We start from the raw sequence: 12,318 nt of genomic DNA, 5'->3' as shown, positions 1-12,318 counted from the left end.
CTCCAGCCTGGGTGACAGAGCAAGACTCCTGTCTCAAAAAAGAAAAGAAAAGAAAAGAAAACAAACAACAACAACAAAAAACTGGTCAATCAAACAGATTTTCCTTGGAGCGTCAATTGACACGACTCCCATTTAGAAAATGAGTGCTTTGATACTGGGATGGGAAAGTGGAGGGCAAAGATGAGAGGCGCTGGGGCGAGAGAAGATGTGTGGGAGGAAGTAGGTCTGCCAGGGGCACTTGGTTCTGCATGGAGAAGGGAAGCCTAAGGGGCCTCCAGCCTATGTTGGTGCCTTGTGGCTATGTAGTAGATGCGTATCATTTTATGTGGCCTTAGCATCAATTTAAAATTCAGGTCTAGCTTTCTCATGCCAGAGGCAGGGCTCAGTCATCCTTGACACAGTTTCCGGTTCTACACCACACCCAAAAGGCTCACGCCAGTGGCCAAAGATAAGAACTTAGAGACATTCCTCTTGCTTCGCAGACAGGGCTCCCTGCTTGCCCTCTGTTTCTTTAAAGGACCATTCAGGCATTTATTTGCCCTCTAACTTAAAGTGACCCACATCCTATTCCCCAGTATGTAGTCAGTTGCCACTCCTCTTCTCTCTCCCTGCCTGTGTGTGTCCCCTGACTTCAGTGTGTGTGTTTGTGGCCTCCAGGTATGCTGTGTACCCCACAGTGTCTGTAAGTACTAAACACTCTTAAACTTTCAGGTTGTGGGTGTATCACTGAAGTGGTACCTGAAAATAGTAGCTACCAGCTAAGTTGATAGAGAAACTGAAAAAGTTTCATTCAAAACAGGCTACCATAAAAAAATAAATAAATAAATGACCACAAACTTGATGGCTTAAAACAACAGACGTTGGTCAAGCACCGTGGCTCATGCCTGTAATCCCAGGACTTTGGGAAGCCAAGGTGGGCAGATCACCTGAGGTCAGGAGTTCGAGACCAGCCTGGCCAACATGGTGAAACCCCATCTCTACTAAAACTACAAGAATTAGCCGGGCGTGGTGGCAGGTGCCTGTGATCCCAGCTCCTCAGGAGGCTGAGGCAGGAGAATTGCTTGAACCCGGGAGGCAGAGATTGTAGTGAGCCGAGATCGCGCCATTGCACTCTAGCCTGGGCGAGAGAGCGAGACTCCGTCGCAAAAAAACAAAAACAAAAACAAAACAGACGTTTATTCTCTCACAGTTCTGGAGGCTAAAACTCCAAAATTAAGGTGTCAGCAGAGCCAAGCTCTCCATGAAGGCTTTAGAGAAGAATCCTTCTTTGCCTCTTCCTAGCTTCTGGTGGCCCCAGCACTCCACGACTTGTGGCAGCCTCCCTCCGATCTCTGCCTTTCTCTTCACAAGGCCTCCTTCGCTGTCCATGTCTTTCTGTGTCTTCTTCTCTTGTAATAAGCCCATCAGTCATTAGATTTACGTCCTACCCTAAATTCTGGATAATTTAATCTCAAGGTTCTAGCAAATGCATCTGCAAAGACCCTATTTCCAAACAAGGTCACTTCTGAGGCTATGGTTGGACATGAACATGGGGTGGGACATGATTCAACCCACTATCAGGAGGACCTGGGAAGTGGTGCTGAATGGGGGATGGAACATGCCATCAAGTTAAAGGTTTTCTCTAGAACTGGTCTTTCTCCTTTTCTCTTGTCAGGTAGGGTGTGGCTCCTCCTTTCAGAATATCAGGCTTCAAAGGGCAGGACTGGCACCTGCAGATGTTGACCTAGGGAGCTAAGCTCCCTTTCATTGTGTGGAGCTGGAACCAGTGAGCAGGCTCTCCTCCTGGCCCCCTCCCCTGCCCCTTCCCCTTCTCCCCTGCCTGCTTGCTTCCCCTGCAGAGGCACCTGATTCTAAGGAGCTTGCAAAGGCTTCATAGGAATTGGGCTATAGAGTGTTTTGAATGTGACAGCCTGGTGTTTGAAGCTTCTGTCTAGGAAAAAAATTACTAGTGGGATTCACTCATGTAAATGGCATTCTTGAATTGTCTAAAAGTTATTGTGAATCACTGACATGACTTGTATGTGATTGGCTCATATACGATCTCTGTACTGAATACTATCTTGAAGATTCCATCTCGATATTCAAAGGCTCAGGTCTCGTGGGCACATTAGTGCATCTCCTTTATGGGCAGCTCAGCAAGCCCAGGGGCAGGGTATGAGATTCTTATTAGCATCTGCCCTCAGCCAGGAAATGTGCTCCTATGCAGATGTGCTGGGTGCTTTCCTTTTATGTAAATGTCTGATCCACAACAGGGCTATCCTCTGACTGCTTTCATCTCCCTCAGATCTTGCAGAGCCCTTTTAAGGTAGGGATAATTTGGCAGCTCTATCAAAGGATTTGGCCTCCTTATATCAAGAACTAAAAATCCTGACATAGCCCTGAAATTCCTTGAGACAAATAGTTCATATATTTTCAGTTCGATGGTGCATTAATCATGAGTTGCTTTTTTTTTCTTTGAATGTGATAAAAGATCAACTCAAATTAGCTTAAGCATATGAAGGGATTTAATAGGATACTGGATTTTCTTATATAATCAAAGGAGGGGTTGAACAAACAACCAAACACCAAGAAGGGTGAGGATGCGGCTCTATCAAGGAAAGACTTTAATGAGAGATAAACGTCATAAGGAAAAGCTTTGTTTCGCTTTTCTTCACCTGAGGACCCCATTATCACTACAGACTGGCCCAGTTTTTACATCTTGCTGTTCCCACAGTCGAAACAGGACTGACTCACTCTCCCTCTGGTCCCAAGGTAAAATAAAATGCCAGGAAGGGGTGTGATTGGTTCAACCCAGTCAAGGAATTACACTTCTTGATCCAAACACCCTCACATATCTGGAGAAGTTGTTTCTTTTGAACATTTATCAAATTATGTTGAGATCTTTGAGTCTAAGTTATAACCTCTTTTGTCTAATGCAAATCTTGATGATTTTGCTATGTACATGTCTTTTTTTTTTCTTCTGTCTTTTTCTTTTTTTTTTTTTTTGAGATGGAGTCTCACTCTGTCACCCAGGCTGGAGTGGAGTGGCACGATCTGGGCTCACTAAAACCTCCACCTCCCATGTTCAAGTTATTTTCCCAACTCAGCCTCCTGAGTAGCTGGGACTACAGGTGTGTACCACCATGCCCGGCTAATTTTTGTATTTTTTGGTATAGACAGGATTTCACCATATTGGTGAAACTCCTGACCTCAAGTGATCTGCCTACCTCGGCTTCTCAAAATGCTGAGATTACAGGAGTGAATCACTGTGCACAGCCTATGTCTCTTTTGAGAAGATCGATGCTTTGAATGTGATGTTGGCTTCCTTTGATAGAACCATCTCAGCCAAAAAAGTCTTGTATTCCAAGTTTGTTAAAGTGGGTCACATATTCTGCTTAAATCCTGTGATAAGTACTATTTGTAGAGCATAGTTGGTGTTAGAGATAATCTATAGTTTTAGTAAAAACTATAATATTGTGTCTAGCATGAAGAACTATTCTATTGTAAATATACCTTTTATTTGTTGAGGAGCTACAGCTAAGGTTTTAGGGAGGAAAGTTGATAAAAGTAGCTCTGGGCTATATCCTCATATTGTAAAAAGTAAGAGTGAGCTGATAGAGTTTGGATGTTGTCCCCTCTAAATCTCATGTTGTATTGTTGTCCCCAGTGTTGGAGGAGGGGCCTGGTGGGAGGTGTTTAGGTCACGGGGGAGGTTCCCTCATGGTTTGGTGCTGCTGTCCTTGTGATAGTGGGTGAGTTCGTGCCTGCTCCCTCTTCACCTTCCACCATGAGTAAAAGCTCCCTGAGGCCTCTCCAGAAGCTGAGCAGAGGCCATTGCCATGTTTGTACGGCCCACAAAACCATGAACCAATTAAATCTCTTTTCTTTTCTTTCTTTTCTTTTTTTTTTTTTTTTTTTTTTTCAGACAGAGTCTCACTCTGTTGTCTAGGCTGGAGTGCGGTGGCGTGATCTTGGCTCACCGCAACCTCTGCCTCCTGGGTTCAAGTGATTCTCCTGCCTCAGCCTCCCAAGTAGCTGGGATTACAGGCACCCACCATCACGCTGGGTAATTTTTGTATTTTTAGTAGAGATGGGGTTTCACCATGTTCACCAGGCTGGTCTCGAACTCCTGATCTCAGGTGATCCACCCACCTTAGCCTCCCAAAGTGTTGAGATTACAGGCGTGAGCCACCGCGCCCAGCCTAAACCTCTTTTCTTTATAAATTACCCAGTCACGAGTGTTTCTTTATAGCAGTTCAAGAACAGTGTAACACATGAGTATCGCAGCCTGTGTCCTCCTTCAAGAACACAAATGTTGGTTGCAACAGAAAATCGGATCAAATTCTACCATCAAGTTTAGTTTTGTTGCACTTAATCATTATTTAATAGAGCAAAATTATTTCCTTATCCTTCTCATTCTCCATTCCTGGTTCCCTAAGGGAGTTAACACTTCATTCAGGAATATTTATTTGCCTCCTTTGAAGGACAAAGACAAAAGCAGGTAAATTAAGCAGGAAACCTAGATCTCCTTCTGGGCTACAGGGCAGTATGTGAGGCTTAGAGGCAGACAGGCCTGGATTCAAATGAGACTTGGCTACTTAATGTGAGATGCTGAATACAACACTCAACAATGTAAAGTTTTAATTTTTTCATTTGCAAAATTGGGATGATAATATCACACAGAATTGTCTGAGTATTAAAGGAGCTCTGGCCATGTAAGGTGTTTGGCAGGGCATTACTTGCTGAGGGTCCTATTGGGGTCCAACTATAGTCTGACCTCATTCCCTTTTCTGGGTCATCCAAGTTTCTCTTCTTGGTTCCCCTCACTCCCTCAGCACAGGGAGAGACACCCCACACCCATGTTAGCTACTAGAAGTAAGGCTAATGCCACTTAACCTGCAGCTTCCTTCTCTCTGTTGTTCTTAGAGGAATAGGAAGTCCTTTTAGCTTGGCTGACCTCATGCAGGGAGAGCTATGAGACAGGGAGAGTCTACCTGTCTTATGTGCCCAGATTATCCTTCAAGGAGAGGTGTTGGTCTTGAGCATTATATTCTCCTTTAAGAGCTAGGACTTGGTAGGTGTCCATTTCTCCTTTCTCTCACCTTCCATATTTAATTGTGTGTTCATTCCAAGTACCTTATTTTCTTTGGAGAATGTTTCTCAGGAAGAGGAAAGAGTGTTCATGTCAGAGCACCAGCACAGATTGGGGGCACTACTCTTTGGAATGAGGGGCTGGCTAATCCCATCCATGGCTGGCTCAGCCCCTAGAGGGTGGCAGGAAAGAGAATCAGCTGGAATCATGTAAACACTCAGGAGCCAATCGCCTCATCCAAGAAACTGCTATGAATGTCAAGTGCATCATATTTGCTGAGGCAGGATCAGAGACCAGCCAAACTCTAGGCCATGCCAGCGGAAGGATGAAATAAGAGTGTTGTTTCTCCTGCTCATTAACATCCGGTTTTTCTGAGGTGACATTTGCCTTAGTGATCGAGGGAAATAAATATATCTTTGGCCTTCTCTGGTTTTACAACAGAAGAGCCCAGAGTTATTCTAATAGAGTATCTATATCAACATAGATGCCAGAAACAAAAATTCATGAGTCAGGGCCTGTGGTTAGGTGAGCATGAACACTGGGTCCTATTTGGCATCTGGGCCTCCAGTATGGTCAAGAATCCTGCCCTGTCCAGGATAGCTAAGGAATGGCCGTGACCAGCTGCTGCTTGGAAATTCTGATCTAGCTTCCTGAGAATTTGCACAGCCGCTAGGGCAGCAATTTTACCCTGGGACACGCTTCTGAGCTCAACTGTCTTTTGCTGAATACAGTATATGATTCTAGCTGAGGACTCAACCACCAGGCCCAGGGCCAGCGATGATCCTATTTCTGTTAGGAAGAGTCAGGAACACTTTGCCTTTAATCCTGTCTCAGATAACATTCAAATGCTTTAACCCATAAAAATAAATTCAATTCTTTGAGGTCTAATGTGTGTCTGTGTGTTTATATATAGACAATTGGAGCTATATTTCATTATTGGCCTTAATAGAAAAAGCAAGGGCTAAATGTCTGTAAGATGAAGCCTATAAAGCCATTTTACTCATTTATTTATTTTCACTTTTTTTTTTTTTTTTTTTTTTTAGAGACAGGGTCAGTCTTGCTCTGTGACCCAGGCTGGAGTGCAGTGGCGTGCTCATAGCTCACTGCAGCCTCAAACTCCTGGACTCAAGCCATTTCCCACTTTAGCTTCTCTAGTAGCTAGGACTGCAGGGGTGCACCACCATGCCTGGCTAATTTTTATTTTTAATTTTAGTAGAGACAGGGCCCCCTTGTGTTGCCCAGGCTGGTCTCAAACTCCCAGCCTCAAGCAATCCTCTCGCCTCCACCTCCCAAAGCGCTGGGATTTACAGGCATGAGCCACGACACCCAGTTTCATTTTAAAACCTGTAATTATCTTGATAATTTGGGGGAAAATGCATTAAGATTCAAGAAAATAATGAGATAGATTTTTAAAATTCTAAAGACAATATTTAGATTTATAGTTATAAATACCATTCAAGCAGGCCTAACTTTATTTCTCAATTAGCAAAATGTAAGAAAACAATTTCTGATGCTTTTGATCCAGATCTTGAATGAAGAGACTTGTCTGCCACAGAATGGGGCTTGGGTTTGTCAGAAGAGATGTTGTAGGGACATTTACTGTGGCAAAGCCCGTAATTTATGAATTTGTCCAAAGCACCACGTGGTGAATAGGTAAATACTGCTCCAGTACCCCAGGGAGAAATAATGCAATGAGTTAAATTTCTTAAGAGAAGTCAAGCGAAAACCCTTTTTATCTCTAGTTTTTAAATGGTTTTTCTAATCTGCATGCATATATATATATATATTTTGTGCCTTAGTAAATATAGCATAGTGAACATAAGCAACCATTTCTTAGGCAAGCCAGAATCTGAAAGTGTTTTAAGGTCATCCTTTAAAAAAAATCAGCGCCCGTATGTGGAAAATCAACCTTGTAGGTTAGTAGTGGCTGAAAGTTCAGGGATATTCACAAACTTAGCCTTTGTTACCTGTGTGTTTTTAACAAGTCTCTGTTTTTATATAGCTTACCCCTTAACGATAAAAACTGTGTGCAGAAAAATTTCCTTAAGCTGATGGTACTGGTTGATCAAGTGATAGTTAATAAAAGTAAATGTATACATATATTTATTTAAATAACTATATTTTACTTTTTATAAATATATATACTATTTAATTATAAATATATATGTTTATATACTTATTCATTTATGATTACTCCCTTTTATAACATTCAGAGTGTGCTTTGTTATTCAAACCTTTTTCTGTCCCCACCATGGGGACTGTGAGCTGCCTGAGGGCAGCGGTGACATTGCACAGGGCTTTGTATCCTGAGTGCCTTGTTGGGTGCTCCTTATGACTGTGGATTTAAAGCTGTGGTTCTCAATCTTGGCTGCACCTTGGAATCCTCAATCGAGCTTTCACAAACACTGATGCCCAGAAAGCTGGTTTAATTGGTGTATAGAAAGTTCTGGGTATTGGGAATTTTAAGAGTTCCCCAGATGATTCTAATATGCAATCAGTGTTGGGAACCACGGATTTCAGGAATCAAGTATTCAGCAGCAGAAGTGGCAGCATCACCTCTCTGAGATGCCAGAGGGCAGGCAGGCAGCCAGAAGAAGGCAGTGGGTAACACAAAGGCATTTCTGGATTGGCCTGAAACCACATGGGACGTGCTCACTCCCCGCAGAGCGGCCTAGTGTGATAATAGTGTCATGGGAATTTTTCTGGCCTACTAGTCACAGGTAGTTGAGATGTGTGAAAGGAAGTGTTTGAAGGTATTAGAAAGCTTCAGAACTTAACTTCTTCTCTGCCATTGGTTTCCAAATTATCACATAAATAATTCACAAAAAGAGACATAAATGAATAAAGAATATATGGAAAATGTTTAGCTTTAGTAGTAATCATATTAGAGCAAATCAACATTAAAATTCTTTTAATGATATTGAAGGTTCACAGGGATAGAGTGAAACTGGTCTTCAATTGACGGAATCCATTGGGCAGCGTGGATCAAGAACTACAAAAATGTTCTTATCCTTTGACTCCATAATTCCTTTCTGAGAGTCTATTATAAGGAAACAATTCACAATATGGGAAAACCTACTTGGAAAAAGATGTTCATCATGGTTATCGCTAACAGTGCAATATCAGAAGCAGTCAAAGTATTAAACAAATATGAGAAAATTAAAAAAATATATATTTTATACATATATATATATATACACATATTTTGAGACAGAGTCTTGCTCTGTCACCCAGGCTGGAGTGCAGTGGTGCATTCTTGGCTCACTGCAACCTCTACCTCCCAGACTCAAGCAATCCTCCTGCCTCAGCCTCCCAAGTAACTGGAACTACAGGTGCGTGCCACTGTGCCCGGCTAATTTTTGTATTTTTTTTGTAGAGATGGGGTTTCTCCATGCTGCCCAGGCTGATATTGAACTCCTGGGCTCCAGTGATCTGCCTGCCTCAGCCTCCCAAAGTGTTGGGATTACAGGTATGAGCCATCACACTCAGCCTAAAAATATCCATTATATCCATTGGGTGGAATATTATGCAGCAATCATGAAAATAGATAGATATGAAAATTGTGTTATTCACAGAAATGTTTATGCTCATTATGATACAGTGCTGTTTGTAAACTATTACTTCAATTGGGTTTTTAAAAAGGCCACTTGAGATATCTTCAATCCCAAAACACTCCTCTCCTGGAAGGAATGCTGTTATGGTGCACCACACATTTGCTTTCTATGTTAGCTGGCCTATCACAGCTTCAGGTCTTTCATCTAAACCACCTATCCTTGGCAATAGCTGCTGGTCCTTTTCATCAGAGGTTGCCATGAGTACAGGCATTTTTTCTTTTTTAACTATCTTGCACTCCTTTAAAGAGCCAGATATCAATGACAGAGAAAGGCAATTAAACACAGTGAAAATTCTTTCTGTATATTGCACACAGGAGAAATGAGAAGCCCATTCCATTCGTCCTTTAGGTGATCTATTCCTGGGGTCTCATCCCCTCAATTTGAGATTTCTGGATGTTCTTAAAGAGCCTTGCTGACCACCTTAAAGAGCAATTTGAGGGTAAAGCTTGTTACCCACAGACCAGAATCTCCAGCTTGAGTAATGTTAAAAATAATCAAACAGGAAATGGGTGTACAGAGGGGGAATTGCTACAAAATGAATAAGGATTATCTTGAAAATTCATCTGTGAGAATTCCAGGACTTGTGTGGATACTGTAGCTTTGGGGTTTCTTCCAAGCAGTTATGCATGAGAAAGCAAAGCTGTTGCTCAATACAGAGGCTGCGGTTCATTTTCCTGCTAATGAACATAGGCAATGCTTTCAGATTCTACAGGGAGCTGTGCCACAACCAGACTGAGTGATATAAATACAGATTAAGTTGTGGTATAGTACTTGTCATCTATTATTAACTTATGATGAAAAGTTATTAAACGATTATTTTTAAATGATGTAGTCCAAGTTATTTTCTACAATGTGGCTTCAGCATATGGTCAAAGTCAGGCTGGATCCAATAGGATTCCTTTCCATCAGAGGGGATGGAAATCACCTTGAACAGATGAGTCGCCACCATCAGATTGAGGTGACAAAAGTGGCTATTTCAACCTTAAGACTTTCTATTTTATTTATTTATATATTTATTTTTAATTATGGTAAAAAGCATAAAACATAAAATTTACCATCTTAGCCATTTTAAGTGTACAGTCGTGTTCAGTATGTTCACATTGCTGTGCAAAGGATCTCCAGAACCCTTTTCATCTTGCAAAAATGAAACTTTGTACCATTAAACAATTCCCCATTTCCCCCTCCCCAGCCCCTGGCAATCCTCCTTCTACTTTCTGTCTCTATTAATTTGACTACCCAGGGTACTTTAGATCAGTGGAATCATACAATGTTTGTCTTTTTGTGACCAGCTTGTTTCACTTAACACAATGTCTTCAAGGTTCATCCAGGTAGTGACATGTGTCAGAATTTCTTTTTTTTTTTTTTTTTTAAGAATAATAGACATAAGACTGTTTCTGACACTTATTTTCTCTCTCCTACAAATATGCTCAATGATTCTATCTTGTGATTCAAAAAATAACAAAAATAATAATAATCCCCTCTTTTTCTCAGATAAGCAGCTCTCAAACTTCTGTTTTCCTTTTTATTCATCCTGCGTAAGCCCTACCTTTACTCTTTGGGATCTGTTTTTCTTTTTCTTTTATTTATTTCTTTTTTTTTTTTTTGAAATTGAGGCAGAGTCTTGCTCTGTCACCCAGGCTGGAGTGCAGTGGCATGATGTTGGCTCACTGTAGCCTCCATTTCCTGGGCTTAAGCGATTCTCCCACTTCAGCCTCCCAAGTAGCTGGGACCACAGGTGTGCATCACCACGCCCAGCTAATTTTTTGTATTTCTGGTGGAGATGGGGTTTCATCATGTTGGCCAGGCTGGTCTTGTACTCCTGGCCTCGTGTGATCTGCCCACCTTGGCCTCCCAAAGTGCTGGGATTACAGGTGTGAGCTATCATGCCTAGCCTGGGATATGGTTTCTGTCTCACCACTCCTCTAAATCTCTTTCCTCCAAATATGTTAGACTCTTCTGGAATAAAACAATTATTTTTTGAAATAAAGTGCCCCTTTTGCATGATGCATGCACAGGAAATTATTTCTTGATTATGTTTTCTTCCAGATGTGGTTCTTTGTCTACCTTTTGCATGCTCTCTTCTTTTCACCTTTAATTTTCTTTTCGCTTAGTTTTCTTTTTGGCCTTAGAATCCCTGTAGAGCAAGCAGAAATTACTCATAAATAGACAGCTCTGCTCAGATGTCTAATTGCTGTCATGTAGCATAACGCATTTTTCTTGACATATTCCCTACTGTATTTTGAGACTGGTTAGTTTATTGTATGTTTCCAGTTTTAAGGCTAGGTGTTGCTTTTAGTTTATTTTTATGCGAAGCCAAACTGGGGCTAATGTCTGAGCCTGGAGGATGTGAGTTCTGAAAGATCTTTGAGGCCAGGCACAGTAGCTCATGCCTATAATCCCAGTACTTTGGAAGGACAAGGCAGAGGAGGACCACTTGAGGCCAGGAATTTGAGTCCAGCCTGGGCAAATAGTGAGACCCCATCTCTACAAAAAAATACATACATAAATAAGGAAAAGAAAGTTCTTGGAGATTATGTCAAATTCAAAGGGCCCACTTGATTCAGCAACTTGCGTGAGGTTAGGCTCGTTACCCCAGCCCAGCACGGTGTCTTGGAGGGTGGGAAACCTTGGTGATCTTTCTAGCATTTTTCAAAGTTCCCTAGGGAGAGAAGGGCTTCTAATCTGAGGGGCTTATCTATATTTTTTCACAGGGATGCTGTATTTGTCCATTTGTGTTCCTATAAAGGAACACCTGAGACTGGGTAATTTATTAAAAAAAAAAGAGGTTTATTTGGCTCATGGGTCTACAGGCTGTATAGGCATGGCACTCAAATCTCCTCAGATTCTGGTGAGGCCTCAGGAAGCTTTTAGTTATGGCAGAAGGAAAGGAGAGCCAGTGTGTCACGTGGCAAGAGAGGGAAGAGAGACACCAGGCTCTTTTCTTTCTTTCTTTCTTTCTTTCTTTCTTTTTCTTTTGCATTTGTTGAGAGAGTCTTACTGTGTCACCCAGGCTGGAATGTAGTGGCTGTTCTTGGCTCACTGCAACCTCTGCCTCCTGGGTTCAAGCAGAATGGCAAAACATCTCAAACCATATGAGATGCCAATCCATGCCCTTGGTCTACTTCTCCGGAAATTGGCAGGTATTATGAGTGAGATGGCTCAAGATTTTATTGACTAAACTTCTTCCACCATAGTGTTTCTGGGAAGGAGAAAGCAGGCAGAAGCCACACCATATTGTACCACTCCAGAATCTTTCGGTTTTTCCCTTGATGCTTCTCTCTCCTTCTTTTCTTTCTCTCTTTCTCCCTCCCTCCTTCCCTCCCTCCCTCCCTTCCTTCCTTCCTTCTTTCCTTCCTTCCTTCCTTCTTTCCTCCCTTTCTCTCTCGCTTTCTTTTTTGTCTCACTTTCCCTTGATGCTTCTCTGTTCCTTCCTCCCTCCCTCCCTCCTTCCTTCCTTTCTTTCTTTCTTTCTTTCTTTCCTTCCTTCCTTCCTTCTTTTTTTTGTCTCGCTCTGTCACCCAGGCTGAGTGCAGTGGAACGATCTCAGCTCACTGCAACCTCCACCTCCTGGGTTCAAGCAATTCTCCTGCCTTAGCCTCCTGTGTGCTGGGATTACAGACATGTGCCACCACA

This window comes from Pongo pygmaeus, chromosome 5 (assembly GCF_028885625.2).
Source record: "Pongo pygmaeus isolate AG05252 chromosome 5, NHGRI_mPonPyg2-v2.0_pri, whole genome shotgun sequence".
Classification (NCBI taxonomy): Eukaryota; Metazoa; Chordata; class Mammalia; order Primates; family Hominidae; genus Pongo; species Pongo pygmaeus.
Note: the sequence above shows the minus strand (reverse complement) of the source record.